Below are 18,795 nucleotides of genomic sequence, written 5' to 3' on the forward strand. Positions count from 1 at the left end.
TTGCTATTTTCTTATCCCCAACAAGTTTGCCTGATGACTAGCAGGGAGGAAGCAACATCTTAATAAGGTTAGTAGAGGCTATTACAGCTCACTCGGGTGTGAGACCAGGGGATTTTATCAGAGAAATAAATCCGCAGTCCCTACTGACTTTGATTCTGGCCTGGAGGATCAGCAGGGGGTGGGGTGCCCTCTTCCTCCTGTGCAGTACTCCCCTCTCTTCACTCTATCATAGGCTTACAGAGTCGAGCTGCCAAGACAGAGCACCAGCAGGCAAATGGTTTTAGGAATACTCTGCTCTCTCTGTGGACAGGGTAGGCTCATGGGGCTGAGAGTGGATCCCCTGCTGCCTATGACTGTGGGAGCCCTGCGCTCTGTGACTGGGAGTTCTGTGACTGCACGACAGCATGTGGAGTGTGGCTGGCTCTGTGGGCAGTCGCTGTGTCTGGCTCCAGAGTCTCAGAGTTCCCTGAGTGCCTGTGGTAGGTCATTACAGAGGGTTTCATGCTTACACTGAGGACCATATGGATCCTTTGTGTGATGCATATGTCTTTGTTTGGGTGGTGTGCAGCCACTCTGGGCTCACCCAGGGCATTGGTCAGCTTGGGAGAGAAGAGGTGAAGTTATGAGCATGCCAGCTGATATGACCATATCCTCCGAATGCTGACAGCTTCCAACTTTGGTGTCACCCTGGATTCTTGCTCCACCATTGAGCACTAACTGGAGCTCCCCAGCCCTACCCAGCACATGACTCTAGATATCCCCTGAAGGTCAATGCCTTCATTCCACTAAGCCACAGAAGCATATTTCAAAAATAAAAGCCATCAGAGGAGGGAACTAACAGCTGTTTTCACAAATGCCTAAAAACAAATGTAGAAATATAAGAAACATGAAGACAACATGACCCCCCCCAAAAAAAGAACACTGCACCACTTAAATGCGAATATGAAGAGATTGTTGAAATTGCTGAAACAGAACTCAGATGAATGATCATATGATTACTCAATAACACAGAAAAGCAAATACAGGAGATAAAGAAAGAAATCCATGCACAATATGGATGAAAAATTCTGCCAGGAGATAGAGATATTGAAGAGTCATTAAACTGAACTACTAGAAATGAAGAATATATGTCACATAGAAAGTGAAGTGGAAAGCCTTAACAACCAATGTGGTAAGACAGAAGACAGAAAATCTGAGCTAGAAGACAAATCCTTGGGAATATCTCAGTAGATGAAAAAATAGAATAAAACATTAGAAAAACTGAAATAGTGTTTGAGTTTTATGGAATATTATCAGACAATTATAGGCTATAAACAGAGAAGAAGTAAAATTGAAACCAAAAAATACAAAATATCAGTAAAATGAATAGCTGGTTTAGTGATAAAATTGAAACACCACTGTCCCAATTAGCTAAAATATAAAATAAAAAGGGAGAAGACACAAATTACTAAAATCAGAGATGAAATGGAGATGTTACAACATTTATCAAAGAAATAAGAAGAATCATCAGGAATTACCACAGCTATATGCCAACAAATTGGAAAATCCAGAAGAAATACTTAAATTTCTAGATACAATCTATCAAAATTTAGTTACAAAAACATAGAAAGCCTACATAGACCAATAACCAAGACAGAGATTGAATCAGTATTGAACATCCTCCCAAAAAATGAGAGTCAAGGACTGGATGGCTTCACTGCTAAATTCTAAAAATAGTTAAAGAAGAACCAATTTCATTTCTTCTCTAACCATTCAAAACGACTGAAGTGGAGGGAACCCCCCTGAACTTCTTCTATGAGGCCAGAATCAACTTAATTCCAAAATCAGAAAAAAATACAACAAAGAGAGAAAATTGTAGAACAACATCTATGATGAACATAGATGCAAAAATCCCTCAACAAAATATTAGTTAATTGAATCCAGCAACACTTCAGAAAGATCACCAACCTGTAAAGGTGGGACCTTGAACATGGTGTACAGAGATGGTTCAACACACACAAATCAATAAATGTGATCCATCACATTAACAAATAGAAGAATAAAAACCATATGATAATCTCTATATACATAGGGGAAGCCTTTGAGAAAATACAGGATTATTTCATGATTAAAACCTTAAGGAAATTGGGTATAGAAGGATCATTCCTCAATATAATCAAGGCAATATGTGACAAATCCACAGCCAGCATCATATTGAATGAGGAAAAGCTGGAAGCATTTCCACTAATATGAGGAATATAAGACAAGAATTCACACTGGCATCATTGTTATTCAATATAATTCTGGAAGTTTTAGCTATTATCTATTGGTAAGAAAAATAAACCAAGTGATACAAATTGGAAAGGAGGCAGTCAATGTATCTCTATTTGCAGATGACATGATCTTATATACAGAGGAACTGAAATTCTCTTCTAAGACATTATTGAAACTCACAAGAGAATTTGGCGAAATTGCAGAACATAAAATCCACACACAAAATCGTTAGCCTTTGTATACCCAGACAATGCCATGGCTAAGAAAGAACTTGCAAGAGCATTACAATTCATAATAGCTAGAAAAAAATAAATATCGTGAAATATATTTAACCAAGAAGGTGAAAGATCTCTATGATGAAAATTACAAAATATTAAAGAAAGAAATAGAATAATGCACAAAAAATGGAAAAATTTTCCATGTTTCTGGATTGGAAGAATTAATATCATCAAAATGTCCATAATATCCAAAGCAATTAATAGATAAATGCAATCCCAATGAAAATATCAAGGACATTCTTCTCAGATGTTTAAAAACCTACGAGGAAATTCACATGAAAATACAAATGACTGTGAATAGCTTAAGCAATTTATAGAACAAAAGCAAAGCCAAGGGCATCATAATACCTGATTTAAAGACATATTATGGGGAAGTTATAATCAAAATAGCTTGATTTTGGCACAAAAATAAACATGTATACCAATGGAACAAATTAGAAACCCAGAAATTAATCCATACCACTCTATAATCAATTAATCTTTGACAAATGAACTAAAATCAATCCCTGAAGAAAGGACAGTTTTTCCACAAATGGTGCTGGAAAAATTGGATCTCTGCATGAGAAGTATGAAACAAGACTCCTACCTAACAACTTACACAAAAATCAACTCAAAATGTATCAAGTATCTAAATATACAACCTGAATTCTCAAATTACTAGAGGGAACATATGGAAAACTCTGTAAGTCATTGGCATAGGTAAAGATGTCTTGGAAAAGTCCCAAGAAGCACAGGCAATCAAAGCCAAAATTGACAAATGGGATTACATGAAATTTATAAGCTTCTTCATTATGAAAGAAACACTCAACAAAGTGAAGAGGCAACCAACAGAATGGGAGGAAATATTTACAAACTATGCAACTGATAAAAGGTTACTATCCAGAATATATAAAGAGCTCAAGAAACTTAACAACAACAACAAAAAAATCAAACAATCCAGTTAAGAAATGGAAAAAGAACACGAACAGGCATTTTTCAAAGGCTGTAATTCAAATGACAACAGATGCAAGAAAAACACTCAGGAAAGCTAGCCATCAGGAAAACTAGCCATCAGGGAAATGCAAATAAAAATCATTGAGGTTTCACCTCACCCTACTTAGAATATCTGTTATCCAAAAATCAAAAACAATAAATTCTGGCAAGGATGTAGGGAGAAAGGTATACTAATACTCTCTTCTTGGGAATGTAAACTAGTACAACCACAGTGGAAGACAGTATGGAAATTCCTCAAAAATCTGAAAATAGATCTACTATATGACCCAGTCATACCACTTCTGGGAATTTACCCATATCATAGAAATCATCATAGTTGTAGTCCTATGTTCAGTGAAGCTCTATTCACAATAGTAAAGATATCAAATCAACCCAGATGTCCATCAACAACAACTGCATAAGGAAAATGTGGCTCATATATGCTATGCAATGGTACTCAGCCATCCAAAAGAATGAAATCCTGTCTTTTTCAGCAAAATGGATGCTACTGTAAACCATTATGGTTATTGAAATAAGTCAGTCACAAAAAGACAAATATATGTTTTCTCTGAAATTTGACAGTTAATATAGAATGCATAGGACATCTTGTGATATGATTGCTGCTTTTAGCTCTTGTGATTGTAGAGTGGATTGGAATTATGTCTTTGAAAGAATTAAAGAAAAAAAGGAAATTAGGGAGGGAGAGGAAGGAGGAAAGTTATGGTTGACTTCTTGGAACTATACCTATGAAATATGTTCTTTTATATTAATATTTTTATTTTTAAAGATTTCATTTATTTATTTGAGAGGTAGAGTTACAGACAAAGAGAGGGAAGGACAGAGAGAAAGGTCTTCCATCCATTGTTTCATACCCCAAAGAAATGCAAAGGCCAGAGCTGGGCCGATCCAAAGCCAGGAGCCAGGAGCTTCTTCTAGGTCTCCCATGGGGTGCAGGGCCCCAAGAACTTAGGTGGGTCATCTCCTACTGCTTTCCCAGGCCTTAGCAGAGAGTTGGATTGGAAGAAGAGCAGCTGGGACTAGAACTGGCATCCATATGGAATGCTGGTGCAGCAGGTAGAGGCTTGGTCCACTATGCCATAACTCCATCCCCTATAATAATATTTTTTAAAATTTATATATGTATGTATTTGTAATATAACAGACACACATATATATAGTAAAAACAAATAACACATATTATGCTAATGTTATAATTTGATGGTATTTCATAAAGATCAAGGAAAATGATACATTTATTTTGGTACAAAAATTCATAATACTCATTTCCATGAATTTTTGAATACCTATTATACGCATGGATTTTCTTTTACTTTCTTTTACTTTCCATGAACATTTTGAGTCCCCTCATATATACCATGTACATATACTGTACATAATATATGGCAACATGTGTGTGTATAACACATACACACACAGAAATCAACCTACTTTTTAGGGACTCATTCTAGTCTTAGTTAAGTTGTAAAGAGTGAAAGAATGTATATTATGTTTCCCTAGCAATCTATTGTTGGATGTTGGGTCTTGGCAGTTGAAAAGGAAGTAGGCACTTTGTTCTAAGGAATAGCTAGATCTTCAGAAAAGCGCTCACTCGTTGCTTAATATAGGCCTCCTTCTTTGTTTCCACCTTTGTCCCTGCCTTTTTCTTCTTTCCTTCTTAGGTAGATGTCATATACCAGTGTAGCTGCTTCCAATCTAAAAAGCCTTGTTGGAAATAAGAGCTTAAATCCTATGAGAGGAGTTGCAAAGACATAACTAAAACTCCATAAATTGCTGCCAAGATAGGTGACTCAATTTAACAGTAAATATGATAGATACAGGCAGATGTGAAAAGGATTCAATGCATTTATTTTCATTGATTTTTAGACATTGATGGATTTATATGCACAAACACTGTATTGCACAGGTATTTTGATTTCACATGTAAAGTTTTCTATGTGTTATTTATAAAATTAACATTGGGGTGGTTAAGCTTTTTTATTGTTCCAGGCACCGTCCTAAGCATTTCACTTATTTTACAATTTATTTTGTAAAATAACTAATGAGGTTAGCTCTTTATTTAACACAGGCAGAAGTTGAGTCATGGAGAAGTTAAACAATTTAACTAACATCTTACCATGTGGTGGAGCGAGACCTGGACCCAGTCTGCCTGGTTCCAAAACTCCCACTGCTATGTGACACTCCTAATACTCCTAACTTCTTTGTGCATGCATGGGCTGCTAGAGTCAAGGAACACATATTACCAGAAAGATTTGAATAATGAGGACTACAAAATTACATAAAGGTGAGGGAAAGCATCCCATAACTCTCTGTACTTCTCTCTGTTCTAAGGAGACAGATGGGATAATTTTAGCAAGACAAATGTCTTCAAGAACTTCAGAGTCTCTAACATTTTACTTTCCAGTCCAGATGCAATCCTTTGATTAATGAAGTACTGCTTTGAGTTTCTCTAATTTTCAGACTTACACAGGCGTTTCTTGAAAAAAATATATGATAAGCCTAAGGGGAAATTCTAGTGACCATCCATCTCTTTCCAAATAGGACCATAGACAGAGAATTGGCCACATTAAAACCATAAAATATGCTGTAAAACTGCCTTCTTTAATCCACTCACAGTCAGGATCTTCACTACCAACACCAGTCTATTGTCTCTTCTCCCACATAAATCCCTGCAGCCCTATAGTAAAATGACTTCCAAATTATTTTATCAACTCTTTCATAGGCTTTTCTGATTCCAAGATGCTTTTTTGTGGTCCTGTATTAATCAAATTTTCACATTTCATTGTAATGTTCATAAACACATAACCCTGGAGAAAGTAGATCACACAATATGCCCCTTTGAATTATTTATGAACTAAAATTTAGATTTTATAAGTGAGGGCCAGATTTGCTGTATGAAGCTGTCAGGTCATAGTTGGAAAGTACCTTAGACAAAATTAGCATGTGATCTGTTTCACAGTCATTCAGAGGCATCACCTGACAGTAAAGGTATCTTATCTGTTCAATGTAAGCTCAGCATCAGGCTTGGTTACGTAGACGGAGAAGCACTTCTGCAGTGGAGTCTTATAAATCAGCTCTGTTGCATCCTCTATCTACTTCAATCCCTCCAATAACGTCCCAACTCATTCAAAGCAAAGTTCATGCCAAATCCTTCATGAGCTGATGCTCTTTGACAGCATCTTTTTAACCTCAGTGACTTTATTTTGCTCAGCACGTTCCTACCCTTGCATTTTCAAATTTATAGTTCAACTTCATTAAATGATACTCATCGGATATTCCTAGGATTCATAAATTCACCCCTTCATGTCCTTTTTTAAATGCATTTCAATGAAACGTTCCCTGACCAATCTTAAAGAATTGTAACCTCCTCTCCAGATCCTTCTTTCCCACCTCCCTCTGTTTTTTTTCTAAGAATCCCTCTCTCTCTCTTAAATTTTATGTAACTTTCTTTTCTTTTTATTTTTCCTTCATAAAGGTAGATACTTTTGTCTGTTTTATTTGACAGAATATCCCCAGAGGTTTAGAACAGTGTCTTGAAAGCAGTAAGCTGTAAAATGTTTTTGAATAAATGAATGGCCAACTGACTATATGTGCAAAAAGTAGAGATAATAAAGGAAAGCATGAAAACTCTTTATTAGTATTTGCAGACCATTTGGGAAGACTTCTTGTATAAGGGGGTCATCAAAACTACATATTTTTTATGATAATAGGATCTATTCAGGAGGGTAGTGTTGAAGATGAAATCCCACATAGCCAAAACAAGAAGTATAAAGACACAGACCCAAAGCCATATAATGCAGTTAGAAAATTGTGAATTCTAAAACGTTGATAAATGTTTCTGTATTCAGAAAAGAATATTGTATGTAATTTATCATTTAAATAATGATTAGGAGTTTTAATGCTGAATGGCAGAGTATCATGTTCCACTCTGGCTTCATAGACATCTGTATGCAGCAGTGCGAAGCATAGATTTGAGGAAACCGAGGATTAATTTAGTGAAGTAAATGACAAATTCTACAACAGTAGAGTCTAAAGAATACGAAGAAATACACTATAGGATGGGGGCAAGGATGATAGCAAAAACAATGAATAGAGACAAATGACAAAGCAAAAGCAAGAACCAGAGTGAGACCGAGCAATAGTGAGAGCTACAGATGAATCTGGGGAGATTTAGAGTAATGGAGGAGCTGAACTTTTGCTAATGAGAACTAGGGTTGTTCATCTAAATTATTCAGTCCATGTCTTGTTAACTTTGATATATTTCTCTCTCTCTCTCTCCCTCTGCCTCTGCCTCTCTGTAACTCTCTGCCTTTCAAATAAATAAATAAATCTCAAGAAAAAAATAACATTGATATTTTTCTCAGGATAATTCCTAAGCTGTTAGTCTTCATTTTGTGTATCTTGAGAGCTCCAGATATATATTCATAAGTGGATTCAATTAATAGGAAGATATACTTTCTTTCCTAAAATCAATGAAAACATCAGCAAAATACCCTATACTATATTTTCTCTCAACATGCATAACCTTAAAACCTTCTGTAAAATCTCACGACTGCTGAACTTCCTCTTGAACTTAATAGAAAACTGTTGACTCTGATTCATTCAAATAAATAAAAACAAAGTATTCCCTGGCAAATCCGCTGCACAGAATTATTCTGCATGTGAAATATATGTTTTTCTTTTCTACCTTTATGTGCATTGTTCTGTAGAAAGAACATCAAATTTGAGTCACAGAAACCTGGCCTGAATCCCATACTTGTGAGATTAGTAACATGGCTTGGCTATGATGAAATCTTACATTTCCCTTTATCAAAATAAAAAGAACACATCATATGATACTTAGGTTGTTTAGATGAGAATATATGTATTCAGTCCTTTGACTCTAAATATAATCAACTCTGATTAATGATAGAAAGAATTGATTGAAATCAGAACTTAAAATATTGACCTGAAGTTGGAGAAGAAGGAGTAATTATGGTAACAGGAATCACAGAATGTTCTCATGGCCTGAGCCAATTGGTCTGGTTGCAAACCTACAAAGGATCAGTGCCAGCTATTTCTGGATTTCATCATGTATCGAAAGCTCAAGTCTCAGTGTCTCAGGATAAGATGTCCAGTTAGCAGATTTGGCCCATTTCAGCTTCCATACAGAGCAGTAGGCCTTAAGATCTCTACCTCCACAACTGTATTCATTAAGAGAAAGTAATTCCTTAAAAGGAAATTGAGATGCTAAGAAAAGAGGAGTGAATTATTTTCAGGCACAAATTTGAAAATTATGACTTAAAAGTGATCCTTTCAGCCGGCGCCAAGGCTCACTAGGCTAATCTTCCACCTGCGTTGCCGGCACCCCTGGTTCTAGTCCTGGTTGGGGAGCTGGATTCTGTCCCGGTTGCTTCTCTTCCAGTTCAGCTCTCTGCTGTGGCCTGGGAGTGCAGTGGAGGATGGCCCAGGTCCTTGGGCCCTGCACCCACATGGGAGACCAGGAGGAAGCACCTGGCTCCTGGCTTCAGATTCACGCAGCACGCCCGCCGCAACGCGCCGGCTGTAGCGGCCACTTGGGGGATGAACCAATGGAGAAAGGAAGACCTTTCTCTCTGTCTCTCTCTCTCTCTCTCTCTCACTGTCTAACTCTGCCTGTCAAAAAAAAAAAAGTGATTTTTTTCAATGACTTTTGACCTACTTTGACTATAATCTACAGCAAGAAAGACTTTTTACAATATAGCCCAAGATTGACATATGTATATGAAGGAATATGTATATGTATACTAAGACAAAGTTTCTTTAAATTAAACTTAGTGCTACCATGTGTCTTATATTTTTTGTGTTATTTTTATTTCACTTCGAAATAGTTGTGTATTCTTTTTTGGAAAAGCAAAGAGAAAAGGAGGGGAGATAAATCTTCCACACACTGTTTAAAGTCCAAACACCTCCAGCAGTTGAGGCATTTGCAGGAAGGTGGCATCAAAACTGGAGCTGAGACTTAAACCCCTGGTAACATATAAACCATGGAACAAACACATGGCCGTCTATTTCATTCTAAAAAGATTTATCATAACCCACGCAATTGATTCCATGACTTGTGAAGGGGTTGCATTCTATAAGTGGAAAACCTTTTCTTATGAGCTAAATAATATTAGAGATTTTAGCAAATATTGAGAAATTGTAAATGTCAAGTTTTTTTTTGTTTTGTTTTTTGACAGGCAGAGTTAGACAGTGAGAGAGAGAGACAGAGAGAAACGTATTCCTTCTGTTGGTTCTGAAGCCAGGAGCCAGGTGCTTCCTCCTGGTCTCCCGTGTGGGTGCAGGGCCCAAGCACTTGGGCCATCCTCCACTGCTCTCCCGGGCCACAGCAGAGAGCTGGTCTGGAAGTGGAACAACCAGGACAGAATCTGGCGTTCCAACCAGGACTAGAACCCAGGGTGCTGGCGCTGCAGGCGGAGGATTAGCCTAGTGAGCTACGGCACTGGCTGAGAAATTGTAAATGTCAAGTTGTCCCATATTATTTTCTTTATGTATTGTGCTTCCAACTCCTCCATAAAATAAAATTACAGACAGTGACTGAATGACCAAGACACATGAAGTCTCTTTCATTTTATTGGTTCAGTGGCATATTGTTAATAACATTTTCCTAAATAATTGAATTATATCAATTTCAGGATTTTTAAGAGACATAGAGTAGAAAGAAAGTATGGAAGAAGAAATCACAAAATGAAGAATGTGACATGGCTTAAGACTTAGTAAAGTTATGATTCTTTTCTTGAAATATCATAGAAAAATTTTCTGTTCTAAACACAACATCTGCTGCTGTCTTCTGAAATAAGATTTGGAAGGTTAAACACATCTTTTCTTAATTTTGCTCTCATTTAAAGAACTATTAGGCCTTTTTAAGTAAAAATATATTTCAGCCTAAAATAATGAGTTAATTGTTTTAGAGGCTTAGCGATGTCACTTAATAAGCTAGTTGGCTAAATTCTTTATTTCATTTTTGTGGTCAATTTATCAACAAAGTACTCATTTCATAACATAAGGGATCATCAAAGAGTTCATGGAGAATGCATATTTTTAAAGGAACTATGCATGGATCTCAAAATTAATGATTACACCAAAATAAACTTATCTTTTAATTCCATTTTCACTAGCTTTTTAAAATACCCTTGTAAGTTTGACTGAAATGATTTTAATCTGTAAGTTAAAACAAAAGATAGTTAGGGTTTGGGGGGATTAAAATATTGTTAATTATTGTGTGGTCACTGTATATTTTTGCTTAAATTTACTCAAATATTCTCCTTTCCCCAACTGAGGAGGCCACAATTCATGTTGATTGGTTTCCCACTTCCCAATTCTCAAGAGTTTATTTTTGTTTTTACTGGTTCCCCATCCCTTTTCCAAGGAGAACTGTGGAGTCTCCCTTATCTAAGCCTTCAATCCATCTAGCCTCACTGAAATCTTGGTTGATCTCTGTAACTTGCATTGAGGCCTTTCCAGCTTAGGCTCATCTATTTCTCTGCTTCTGAAACCCCTCTGTGCCTACACATCAGAAGAAGTTCTCTGATTTCATGGTATACCATTTCACTATTCTCTTGTCTTTAGATGTCATTCCCTTCTGCTGCTCCTGGGGCACAAGTTTCTTAACTTTTATAACTCTTATTATAACTCTTATTTTCTTCATCAAATTATCCTCCATTGGCAATCTCATGTTCTTGTATAAATGTTCTCAGGTCCCTTAACAGACTATCAAAAACCATTTTGCTCGTTTCTTGCTCTTGTGAGCTACCACCCTGTAACTCCATCTTCCTTCAAATCTTAAATTTCTTGAACATATATGTTCATTGTTTCCACTTATTTTTATGTATTCTTTCCTGTGCCTTAATCAAGCCGTGGCTTCCACCAGTCTACTGAAACTTTTCTCTGAGTCTTTAAACCAAAATCAAGAAGTGCTTCCATTTTAGTTAGTTTTCCTTTGCGGCACTATTCTGGTTTTGACTCCTTCCCTGGATCCTTGCATTCGATCTGTACCCTAATCATCAGGGTGTTTCCCAAAGTCCTCTTCTGACACCTCTTGTTGCTCTAGATGTTAAGTTCAAGTTCATGGACTTTGGAATGACCTTAAAATCATTTTGGGGCTTGTGACTGTGAGCAGGGCCATCTTATCCAGCTTATTTACCTCTTTCAACAGTAAAAAATGAAAAAAATAATAGCATCTGTATCTTAGGGTTTTTTGAATATGAAATGAGATATTGTTAGTAAAGTGCTCAGAGAGTCCTGGGATGGTAGCAATTCTCAATTGCCTTTTCTCCCAAGGAAATAGAAGCCCTTTTCTTATCATTAGGGAACATATTTGTCCAACTTCTTGAAGAAGGAGTTTCTCCATTGTACCCACTAAAGTCTCTGGTCCTTTACGCTCCTTGCCAGGTGTATGGGTGAAAGGGTCTCTGCATTAAGTTTCTCTCCTTCCATCTTCTTTCCTCTCTGTTCTTTCTGTCTGGACTTTTGTAGAGCAGTCTGCATGCAGTAAGTTTATCTCAGTCCAGGGTTCTGTATTAGGATATTTGTTGTTGTTCCCTAAAAAATGGTCTTCAAATCATTTGTATTCATCTTCCATGTCGCTTGTCAGTATTAGTTGATTCTGAACTGGAGCAGAATGAAGAGGGTGGTGACCCTTTGGACCCCCTCAAATCCCAATACTTACTGTTTCTTTTTTCCTATTGTATTAGATTCTAAATTATAGGGTTTTCCTGCCGTACTCCATCCTACACATCGCTGCCTATAATCATCCTAAAGAAAAGCTCTCATGATGCTATTGGTTTTTATCACAAATGAAATTGCTTTCCATTATGTTCAGAATTGTGTGCGGATTTCAGATAGGCATTCACGGCCCTCCAGCAGGATCCAGTCCTCGCACTGCTGCCATTGTGTTGTGCTGGGCCCCAGAGGAGCTCCACTTTCCCCTGAACAGCATGGGGCTTTTCTGCTTCTGTGTTTTGCTTTTGCTGTTTCTTCCACTTCATAATGGTCTCTCATCTCTCTTTATTTTTCAAATTTTAGTAATATTTTAGGGGAATATCTGCTACCATTATTTCAGTAAAGGCTTCCTTGATCTCTCCCCACCAGTATATATTTTTGTATATATTTTTCAATTCTCTAATAGAGCACACACACACACACACACATTGAGAGTCTTTCAAGAAGTTCACAGGAAAAGGAATTAAAAGATAAGCTTATTGTGATACAAAAACAGTTTTGAAATCTGTTTAATTTTTCAAAATACATATTTTCCATGAATTTTTGAAGACCCTTCACAGATACACTTATCTGAAAATTTATAATATATATTCTTCCCCATACACATTAAAATTATAATCTACTGAAGGACGAGAAAAAGGAGTAGCCTCACCTTCTGTTTAAATTCAGTAATGTGTTTTGGGTATGGGGCCCTGTAGTTAGTAAATGCTAAGTATTATTTATTTAAATTAAAAATAATAAGTAATCAAGTATATCTGGTTATTTAGAAAAACAGAACTAATAGAATATATATATACATACTATATATATATATATACACATGTATTTATGCACACACACATATATGATTTATGCTAAGGAATTAGTTCATCTGTTTTCTGGAAGCTGATAGTGTGCTTCTGAGAAATATTTGATGCCAGAAGACTCATGTCTCAGCCCAAGCACTCAACTCTCCCTTCCTCTACTTTTTGCTTCATTCAGGCCTCAGTGGATTGGATGAACTCTATTTCTTTAGAGAGGGCTGTGTGCTCACTGAATCCAATGCTTAAATGCTAGTCTCATCCAGAAACATCTTCAGAGATGCACCCAGAAGTAATATTTAAGCTAGGCACTAAATGGCTTATCAAATTAACTAGTGAATTTAACCAACACATCTAGGATATCATGAAACAAATTTTCCACCTATATGTTCTTTGGTTAAAATATTTTATCAAGACTATAACTGTCATTTTGATATTGTAATAAGCTGTTTCTTAACTAAAATGCACAATGGTTAGCATTGTGTGAATAATTTTCTTCAGGTTTTTAGATTGAAGAAATTGATTTAAGAGCTTAAAATTTATAATATAATTAAAGGCAAAAAGGAGAATTGGCATGCTGCTTTGGATATTTACCTGGTTTTTATTATATCTGTGTGATTGATGCAAAGTTTTCTTTGCAAATGAACTACTAAACAGTCTAAAATGCCCTGGTTACTTATTTCCTTTAATTTGTCCCATAAAATATTTGTCATGTGCCTCTAGGCACAAGGCATTGAGCTAAGCACACTATGGTGTACAAACATAATTTAAAAGTTTTAAAGATAGGCAGCCTGTCATACCTAAGGGAGCTGTTCATGCTACTTTGCCTTTTCCCACCATAAATATGTGATTTCTTTTTCTCTTTATCCATTATTTCACTTCTTTTTTGTCTGTTTGTATCTCAGTCTCTTTTATATCCCTCTCCCCTTCATAAGTATTTTATTTTATTTTTCACATGCCTACCTGAGAGTTTATTCAGAAGACCCATGCGTTAAGTGTTTCATCTTTTTAAAAGGACTTCTAAAGCCTGTGAGAGGATCACAGAGATCACTGGACCAAAACAGTCCAGAGGTTGGCCTGATTACATGCAGACAGTAGTTAGATCCATGAGAACTGAGGCCATGCCCACCCTACTTGTTATGGGTGAATGCTGATGCCATTGTATTTTTGCTTGCCAGTGCCTATCACTGTTCTTGTTTTTTAATTGTAGTAAGATCCATAAAAATGAGTTCTACACTCTTATGCATTTGAAAGATACACACACACACACACACATGGTGGGTGGGATGGGGGGAGATGCTTCTGGTTCACTTGTCAAATGCTCACAATTGTCACCATGAGGCGAGGATGAAGCCAAAATCCTAGGATTTAATTTGCTCTTCCATATGGATAGCACTGATCCAAGTAGATGAGCCATCATCTGCTGCCTCCCAGAATACATATTAGCAGGAAGCCACATCAAAAGTGAAGCCCAGACCCCAAGGACTCTGATATGGAATATAGGGTGGGATCCCAAGTGATGACTTAAATCCTGCTACCAATACCCACTACTTTTAACACATTTCTCAATGAACAACATAGTACTGTAGGGTACAGGAACAGCACTAAACAGTAAATCTGTAGATCTTATTCTACTGTGTCTAATTGAAAGTTTCTACTGTTTCTAACTGCAAGTTTCTAACTGCAAGTTCATGCCTGTTAATAGAAATTCCCTATCTCTGCCTCCTCCCGGCCAATGACAACCATTGTTTTACTTTCTTTTTCTGTGAGTTTAACTGTTTTAGATACTTCACATGAGTAGAATAATGTGCCAATTGTCCAGAATCTGTGTTTGGATTATTCCATTTAGCATAATGTCTTCCAAGTTCATCTATTTTGTCACAAATAGATGAATTTCCTTCATTTTCAAAGCTGAATAAAAATCCAATGTATGAATCTTCTACATTTTCTTAATACACTGATGGACATTTGAGTGGTTTCCATATCTGTGATAAACATTGGGGTGCCAATGTGTATTAAAGATCCTGGTTTCAATTCTCTCAGGTTTGTTCTGACTAGTTGGATTAATAGATTGTGTGTTAATGTTTTTTTTAGAAAAGATGAGCAGAAGAAGATACTGTACAATGGCAGCTTAAACTCGAGACTCAGTGAAATTGAAAATGAGTAGGAAAGGAGGGTAAAGAGCTCAAATCTAGCTTGAGTCTTGTTTTATATCCTACTTTCGTTCCTATGTATCTTGCTTTGTTCTTCATATACCTGCCTGAGGTTTTTTTTTTTTTTTTTTTTTTTTTTTTTTTTTTATGAATTTTCATTATTTATGTTTGGAAGGCAGAGTGATAGAGACAGAGATGTTTTCATTACTGGTTCACTCCTCAAATGCCCACAATACCTAGGGCTGGGTTAGTCCAAAGTCAAGACAGAGGAATTCCATCCTGGTATCCCACATGGGTGTCCAGGACCCAAATCTTTGTATCATCTTCCGCTGGCTTCCCAGACACATTACCAGGGAGCTGCACTGGAGCTGAGCAGCTGGGACTGGAACCAGCACTCCAACATGGGATGTCAGCTTACTAGGTGGCATCTTACCCTGCTACACTATAATGCTTGTTTCTTCACAGAGAAGTTTATGAAACTTTTGACCTAGAACTAAGAGTTGTTTAAGTGTGCCAGCCCATTTGCAAAGAAGTTTCTGTCCTCAGTTTTCCACAAAATATCCTTTAACATAGATTAAAAAAAAAATAGGTTACCAAATTAAATCTAGCCATAAACCTAATGTCAATGTTGGATGAATTTCCATTACTTTAACAGTTAAGGCTAATTTTTTTTTTCCTTTTGGCTAAGATCAAGTGTAGTTAAGGCTAAGTTAAGAAATATTTGAAAACTAACATATATTTTTTCACTTGCCACTGATCAAATTCTAAAAGCAAATAGTTCCAAGCCTAGCTTTCTTTTGTTATTAATGTTTAGTTTCACATAGTATTTGACCAAAAAGTCAAGGTCGAGGTGAGCGGCACATATTCTCATTTGACCTCCCAAAATGCAGAGGGAAAAGCAAGTAAAATAGAATGAATAAAGCTGAATATTGATGCAGAAAAAATAGAAAAGAAATGCAAGCTAAGAATTACAGGTGGTCTAATAACAGAGGACATAGCAGTAAGAACAGAAGTAATACTTAAAGGATAAATTATTAACCTTATAAAGAAAGCTTCCCTTGAAAGGACATGCCACATTTCAGGAAAAATGAACTTTAAAAATGGGTGCCTAGATGCAAAGATGCAAATATCTGTGGATTTCAAAAAAATGGAAAATATTAGAGTTTAAAACAGAATAAAGACAACTGGAAACAGAAATATAAACTAGTGCTGGCTTCAAGCTTTATGATGAAAAATAGTCCAGAATGAAAAATGAAAAATAGTTCCAAAATGAAAAATAGTCCAGGAGGAGACAGTTTGTTGTTATCTGTGCAAAGACGTTGTCTTCACATGAAGGCAATAGGAAAACATTTTTATTTAAAATCTTGTGTATGAAAGAAATATCTTACAACTTCTGAGAAATTACACAAATATATTTTCCTTCTGACTAGTTTTCAAGTCATCAAGTTTTTATTTCATAACATAAAACACATTTATGTTAGATATTTGTTTATAGTGCTCTTTATATACAAAATGGTAGTGAAATGAAAATATAGATAAATATTTTAAGGTAATGGCATGAATATAAGCAAAAGTATTTATGACTGAATTTTTCGACATCTTATTATGACAGAATATATCATAAATCAAATTTAAAGAAAAACAAGCTAGGAATATATACCCAGTATGAGAATATATGTGACTCCTTTATGTGTTTTATATATGTGTTTATATATATAATATATATTCATGTATGTACACATTTATATTTATATGAATACTTTTCTATACAAGCTGTAAAGATATAAGAAATATGAAACAGATTTGAAAACTAAACATGGGCAATTATGATCACATAGAAAATGATCTTATAAAAATTAACTTCATTCATAAAAACTTTGTAAAAATTTTGTAAAATACATATATATGTATATCTGTCACACAGTTAAACTTCTAATAAATAAAGACAAAATAAATCAATGCTCTGACACAATTTTACACTTTATAGAAGGTGATCCCTTTTAAAGCTTTTTTTGTTGTTGTTCTACTTAATAATATTGGTTGAACTCTGCAATTAACAATTATTCTTAGGTGTTTAAATTTAACTGAAAAGTGATCTCTGTTAAATATAAGAGTGGGAATAAGAGAGGGAGAAAATGTATAATTTGGGACAAGCTCAAGCTGACTTGCCCCAAATGGTAATGTTAAAAATGTGCCTGGAGATTCCAATTCAATCCCATCAAGGTGGCATGTACCAATGCCATCTCACTAGTCCAAGTGATCAATCTCAGTTCACAATTGATCACACTGATAGGTCTAAGAGTCAAAGGGATCACACAAACAAGAATAGTGTCTGCTAATACTAACTGATAGAACCAAAAAGGGAGAGAACGATCCAACATGGGAAGTGGGATACACAGCAGACAAATAGAATGGCAGATGTCCTAAATAGCACTCAGAATCAGCCCTTAAGGCATTCGGATCTGGCTGAGGAGACCATGAGAGTATTCTAGGCATGGAAAGTCAAGACACTCTGGCAAAACAAACAAACAAACAAAAAACAACAACAACAACAACTAAATGAAAGATCTCTGTGAGTGAGATCCCAGTGGAAAGCACGGGGCCATCAAAGAAGGAGGTACCTTTCTCTGAAGGGAGGAGAGAACTTCCACTTTGACTATGACCCTGTCTGAATAAGATTGAAGTCGGCGAACTCAAAAGGCTTCCATAGCCTTGGCAACTTATGACTAGAGCCTATTGCACATAGAACAATCAGCTCACCCTCATCACTCTGTAGCATGCACTTACATGAACTATAATAGCACGTATTGATCTCTTATTTTTCATAAATATTCAAGTTGCTTACAGTTAAAAACACATGCTGTGAACATTATTATTCATGTCTGATGTATATATGTACATATTTATGGTGAGTATATAAATAGGTATATAAATTCTGTGCTGTATTATACACATATATCAAAATATGGGGTTTTTGGTATAAATTTCTGATACCCATTATCAGTTAAGGAAATTTTTCTCAATTTCATTTTCTATGCATGTGTGTGTGTGTGCTTTAAATTTTGAACAAACATTAAACTTTATGGAACTGCTTTTCTATATCTATTCAGATAGTCATAGCAGTTTTGCCCTTTACTATGTTATAGTGTAATCAAAAACTATAAATAAATTATAAAACCTAGATGAAATGGAAAAATTTCTAGAGAGACAAATTACAAAAACTGACCCCCCAAAAAGACAGAAAATCTGGATAAACTGCTACAGAAATGAAGATATTGAACCAATGATTAAAAGCATCCCAACAAAGAAATGTCCTAGACTAGATGGATTTACTGGTTAAGTCTGCCAATCATTTAAAGTACAGTTAACACAAATCATTCTCAATCATTTTATTAAGCCAAAACGGCCATGGCATCAAAACCAGAGAAAAGTATCAGAAGAAAAGAAAACACAGGCCAGTATATTCTATAAATGTAGCTGAAAAATCCGCAATAAAACCCTATATAATTAAACCTAATAGCATGTTAAAAATGTCATATACAATGACTAAGCATGGTAGTTCAAAAAGAGAAAATAAAT

General features: G+C 35.8%; 1 protein-coding gene across 1 annotated transcript in view; it reads left to right on the forward strand.

Moving 5' to 3' along the window:
• GRM1 (glutamate metabotropic receptor 1) overlaps positions 1-18,795 on the forward strand; it is a 428,308-nt gene that overhangs the window by 250,460 nt on the left and 159,053 nt on the right.

Source organism: Lepus europaeus, chromosome 3, assembly GCF_033115175.1.
Source record: "Lepus europaeus isolate LE1 chromosome 3, mLepTim1.pri, whole genome shotgun sequence".
NCBI lineage: Eukaryota > Metazoa > Chordata > Mammalia > Lagomorpha > Leporidae > Lepus > Lepus europaeus.